This window comes from Varanus komodoensis, unplaced genomic scaffold, assembly GCF_004798865.1.
Source record: "Varanus komodoensis strain SLA01 unplaced genomic scaffold, ASM479886v1 scaffold2, whole genome shotgun sequence".
NCBI lineage: Eukaryota > Metazoa > Chordata > Lepidosauria > Squamata > Varanidae > Varanus > Varanus komodoensis.
In genome coordinates this window covers 66961710-66967610 of record NW_025335568.1, presented here as the reverse complement: position 1 = coordinate 66967610, position 5901 = coordinate 66961710, and the positions used below count along the sequence as shown (strand labels likewise).

Here is a 5901-nt window from a genome sequence, read left to right as displayed (position 1 = left end):
AAAACCCCTCACCTTCCGCCTTCCCATCTGCTCCAGCTTCCACCTCCATGCCTTGATGGTCTATGGAAAGGCCTGGGTGGTTGTAGAAGCTCACTGTGACATTGCTTAAGAAATTGTGCATTAAAGGTGTGGCATACTTGTCTGGTTTTCCATTCTACCTGAAGGGTTGCTGCTACTGGATTTTTGCCTAAAGAGAAATAGGCCAGGTTCTGTTAAGGGGTCAAGTTAACCATAGGAAAAACAAACGAAGAACCGAAAACCTATTGATACAACTAACTCCCAGAATAAAACCACACGTTTTAGCTTTGGCAGTAGATATTACCTGAAGCAGAAGTTTATATGCTGAGGAAGATCATCTGGGAGCTGGATTGGTGAAATTTCTCACAGCAGTTAAGAAGGGCCATGCTGGATCAGAGCAAGGAAAACCACAACTAGGATATCACTCCCCAGCCACATTTCCCAAAAAATGCTACACAAAGGTTCAGAGCCCACATCTGCTTTGCACTCATTTTCAGGGCCACGTTCCTTGTCACCACACCTCATCCATTTGTTTTGCTGCAATGAGTGTTGGAGCAGGAAACCGAGATATCAACGGTGTACTCATGGACCTCGGAGCTCACCTCTGCCTTGCGCTTGATTCTCAGACAGGTTACTTTCCATTTAGTCTCAACAGTGTGCATTCTGCGACCAGCCCTGTCCACCATGACAGCCATTTTCTGGATGCGCAAGCCTACCCCATGGCAGCCATTTTGTGAGAGTTCCCATAACACTCTCAAAATGTTGAGGCACCTGCTGGACATTATGATAAATATGGGATTAAAAAGTGTGCGTCAATGGGCCGCTACCATCTCAAGCACAGTAAGGGACTGCGGGATCGATGTTCACAGCATCAGGTTGATGCAATTTGGGATGCTGGGCCATTTCCCCACTGAACAGTCCCTTGCACCAACTTTTAAGCTTCAGCACCATGGAGAGCTCCTTGGAAATACCCTCCAGAGGGGATCCATCTGCCCTGTTGTGGACGGGGTTGCACTCCCCCTAAAGGACAGGGTGCGCAGTTTGAGAGTGCTCCTCGATCCGAAGCTGTCCCTGGAATCTCAGCGGGCGGCGGCGGCGAGGGGTGCCTTTCTCCAGCTTCGGCTGGTCTACCAACTGCATCCTTACCTGGGTGAGCGATGCCTTGCAATGGTGACCCATGCTATGGCAACTTCCTGACTGGATTATTGTAACGTGCTGTACGTGGCCTGCCCTTGAAGACGGTCCAGATGCTTCAATGGGTTCAGAACAGAGCTGCCAGGATACTAATGGGGACTGGCAGGTATTCACATATAACGCTGGCCCTCTATCGCCTACACTGGCTACCAGTTTGTTTTGTTTGTTTGTTTTTTGGATTTGTTTGTTTGTTTTTGGATTTATATCCTGCCTTTTTCCTACAAAGGGCTCAAGGCAGCTTACATCTCCTCCTCCATCTTATCCTCACAACAACAACCCTGTGAGGTAGGTTGGGCTGAGAGTCTGTGACTGGCCCAAAGTCACCCAGTTGGCTCCATGGCCGAGCGGGGACTTGAACCCAGATCCTCTGAGTCCCAGTCCCATGCTCTTAACCACTACACCACACTGGCAGTTGAAATCCAGGCCCAATTTAAGGTGCTAGTGATGACCTACAAAGCCCTAAATGGCTTGGGTCCTGGATACCTGAAGGAGCTCCTTCTTCCCTATATGCTCCCTTAGATCTGAGGCAGAGGCCCTTATCCGGGAGCCGCCCTTGAAAGAGATGGTGGCACCCCGATTGTGGAACATGCTCCCCGGAGAGGTTCGCCTGATGCCAATGCTTCTTTCTTTTCCCTTTCTCTTCTCCCACTATTTTAATTGTTAATTTATCTTAATATGTGGTTTTACAGTTACATTTAATATTGGATGCTATGCTGCTTTTACTTTATTTTTATCTTATTTTATTGTTGTTATTGTGAACTGTCCCAAGATGTCTGTGATGGGACGGTATACAAAAGTTTTAAATAAATAAATAAAATAAATACTCTGCCCCTCTCACATTGGCGCTATCTGCCACTCTTGGGCTGCTTTTTTTCTCAGTAGCTCCGCTTAACTGCTAAGAGTCGCTCTGATCTGAGTTTCCCTTTTCAAATTTGCATCCCATCAGGTAAAAGATCAACAGTGCTTGAAAAATCGCACCATCCAGATTTCAACCAAAAAACAGCTTCCTTATGAGCCTGAAAGTAATCACTGGACTGAGCTTCTGGGCTTCCAGACGGGGGCCCATGTCTTCTAATTTCATGTGTCCCCTCCCCTTCAAAATAGAAGTGGCTAGCACAGCAGCTTTCTGAAAATGCAAGCTTCTTGCAACATGAAGGTGATCTTGCACTGCTTGTTTAAAGGCGGCAGCTACCTTCCGGTGGGGTTCTCTGGCTGCCAAGCCCTTCTCCCTTTGTGCAGTTCCATGCAGGCCAACACGGGATCAGATCCCATTTGTTCGGTGTATGTATTTTTTTTTTTCAATTTATATCCTGCCTTTTTCCTACGAAGGGCTCAAGGCAGCTTGCATCATTCTCCTCCTCCATCTTCTCCCCACAACAACAACCCTGTGAGGTAGGTTGGGCTGGGAGTCTGTGACTGGCCCAAAGTCACCCAGGTGGCTCCATGGCTGAGCGGGGACTAGAACCCAGATCGTCTGAGTCCCAGTCCCATGCTCTTAACCACTACACCACACTGGCTCTCCATCCAGATAAAGATGCACAGAACTGCGGCCTCAGTCATCCTGCGGCTTCTTAACAGATCAACAACAATCTCTTATTTAACTCTCCAACTTCCACACTTTGGAGCCTGGATATAGAAAGAGGCCATTTTCGGGGGCTTGTGTATCCACCACCAGAACAGAAAAGGCCAGCCTTCTTCCGGGGCTGGAGATGGGGCTGTGTGAAAGTCCACTCACCATTCTTGCAAATTTTCTCCAAGCTCGGTGCAAATGTAGGGGCAACCCCCAGCCCTGCTCTGAGCTAGAAACGGAGGCTGGGGTCGCTCAGCAGCTCTTGCAAGGGCAATGAGCAGGGATGCGTCAGCTGCTCAGGGGACTATAATTTGGTGAAACAACTGAAATGAAGAATCTGCAAAACCTGGGCAGCTGACATCTGCATGCAGCTCACATGCTTAATACGATATTAGCTGCATGCTCATTATTGCTCAGGGCCAGACACTTGGCATTTGTGGAGGGCGGTGGGTGGGAGAAAAGGGCATGAGATCTCGTTTCCAAACTTACACTAGCTGATCTTTTTCAGAAGGTATTTTTCCAAGAGCATGCCACTGGAAAGCATTAAGGAGCTCTCTCCCCTTCCCTTAGGGGATTAAAGACTATTATTGCCAGTTCTCTCTCTCTCTCTTTCTCTCCCTCCCTCCCCCATATATGCATGCCAGAGAGAGAGAGAGAGAGAGAGAGAGAGAGAGAGAGAGAGAGAGAGAGAGAGAGAGAGAGAGAGAGAGAGAGAGAGAGGTGTTTTGGCTTTTGCAAGAGAAAAACTATCATGACACTGAACTTAATTAAAGCCTCTGCTAATAAACTAGTGTCCATTTTACTCAGTGCAAGTATGACTTCCAGGCTTTCTTCTTGAAATATCTTGCTTGATGAAAATACCTAAAGATTTCAAATTTTTGCTCAATTTTTGATTGTTTTTGGGTGGAATTATAAAGGCATTGTTTGACTGTGGACTACCCAAATTGACTTTTTTCTCTCTCCTTACTGACAAATAGGGCTTACTATGTATTATCTGGCAAAGGTTTCACAAAGCTCAAGACAGAAAAGATAATGACTTGCAAAAGTATCTTACAAGGTCAAAATTCTTTTATTTCTTTAATTGAATGTGCTATTAGTAGCATTAGTATTAGTAATGGTATTGCTATTAGTATTAGTAGTATAACATTTATACATCACGTTTCTTCCCCTTGGAAAGAACCCAAGCCAGCCTACAAAGTTCTGCCCTTTTTATCTTCACAACAACAGCCCTATGAGGTAGGTTAGGCTGAGAGCTGGACTGTGTCTAGCCCAGAGTTACCCAGCAAGGTCCATGGCTGAGAGGGGAGTAAAACCTGGATCTTCCCAGTCCACACCACCGGCTGTGTCACACTGGCTGCGAGTGCTAAAATGGGACAAAATTAAACAGGTTTCCCCCCACCACCTGCCACCATCTCTGCCTTCCACGGACAGAAGAACCTCACTTAGAAGGGTTGTTTTTTTTGGTGGGGGGGGACTGCTGATCTGCATTCATTAAACTCTAATGCATGCATTTTCTCCAAACATTTTTCCTCCTATCATGCATTTTCAATGTTCTTTCTATGAATATATGCAGTTTTGTGCACAACTTTTCCCTAATAGGTGCTTTTTTAATTGGAAAACTCCATTACAACATTTGGGATAATGCAGATTCCAAAGGATAGCAAGTTCGATTCACATAACTGTGCTATGGATTACGTTCTCATTAATCTGTACATCAGATGCATTTCTCTCCACACCCTACTCACCTCCACATTCCCCACTGGTCAGTCTGGCTGTGTGAAATACCCCTAAAAGCATATGAATGGAAGCTTGTGGTGCTGGAATAAATGCAGACTTTACGTGAGAAATTTCATATATTGCGTTCCGTATCTGCAGCGTTTGCAGACGGAGTTAATACAATGCAATGCCCCTGGGATTCTTCAGCTGCTGAGAAAACGCTGCTGTAATTATTGCAGGTGGCTGTGAGAAGTGGTTGAAAGTGGCAGTAACATCCCCCTTACTCTTTACAATAATCTTCTCTTGACCCCATTTTTCTCAGGAAAGCTGCGTTTGTTATGTCCCAGTGCCAGAGCTGTTTATGAGGTGCTCGCGCAAAGGCCTTGTGCTTTGTGCTGCAAAGCTGTTATTATTTTCCAGCAGCATCGCGCATGTCCATATTGCCGAAAATTGCATCGAAAGAAAATTGCATCTTCACATATCCACCCCTTCTTGTATAATGACTTTGCAAGCCAGGTCAAACTTGGGTGGGAAAAGTTTGCAAGTTTGCAAGTTTGCAAGCCGGTGCAAGCCGGCTTGGGTGGGAAAACCTACAATGGATCCATCACGGAGATTGATTGCCAGAAATGGACATCAGAATGCTCATGCACATGAGACCCCTTCCTTGGAACACATGTGACACCAGCAGAGAAATGCAAATAATTTTGCATGCATTATAATCAGGCAGGATCCTCAATCAATCATATTTGGAGAAGAACCATGGAAAACAGTGAGACAATGAGTTAGCTTGACTTAACAATGAGTTAAGTCTACGATTCCGATTCACTAGAGAAGATCACAATTGAAGGCAGAAGAAAAAGAAGAAGAGCAAGAAAGAGACGGGTCAAATCCCGTCGGAGCACTCCTAGACAGAGCAGTCCCTAGCAACAGTGAAACATGCTCTGGTAACTTCCCGCTTGGATTTCCGCAACACGCTCTACGTGGGGCTGCCTTTGAAAACGGTCCAGATATTGCAACTGGTACAGAATAGAGCTGCCAGGCTGCTGACGGGGTCCAGCCGTTACTCTCACATAACGCCAGTCCTCTACCAGCAAAACTGGCTTCCAGTTGAAATCCGGGCCCAATTCAAGGTGCTGGTTTTAACCTATAAAGCCCTGAACAGCTTGGGGCCAGGATATCTGAAGGAGCGCCTCTTCCCTTACATGCCCTCATGCCCCTTAAGATCTGTGGGAGAGGCTCTGCTCCGGGAGCCCTCTTTAAAGGAGATAAAAAGAACAACTACCTGGAGTAGGGCCTTCTCTGTGGTGGCTCCCAAATTATGGAATGCGCTCCCTGGAGAGGTGTGCCTGGCACCGAGTCTATATTTTTTTCAGCGCAAGGTTAAAACCTTTTTATTTAATGGC

General features: G+C 46.3%; 1 long non-coding RNA gene across 1 annotated transcript; it reads left to right on the top strand.

Annotated features, from left to right (window-relative positions):
- The first annotated feature begins 1128 nt into the window (after positions 1-1128).
- Positions 1129-5558, top strand: LOC123022500. Its single transcript, XR_006414522.1, has 3 exons — positions 1129-1168; positions 1775-1777; positions 5411-5558. It is a non-coding gene; the product is annotated as an uncharacterized LOC123022500 (long non-coding RNA).
- The last annotated feature ends 343 nt before the right edge of the window (positions 5559-5901 follow it).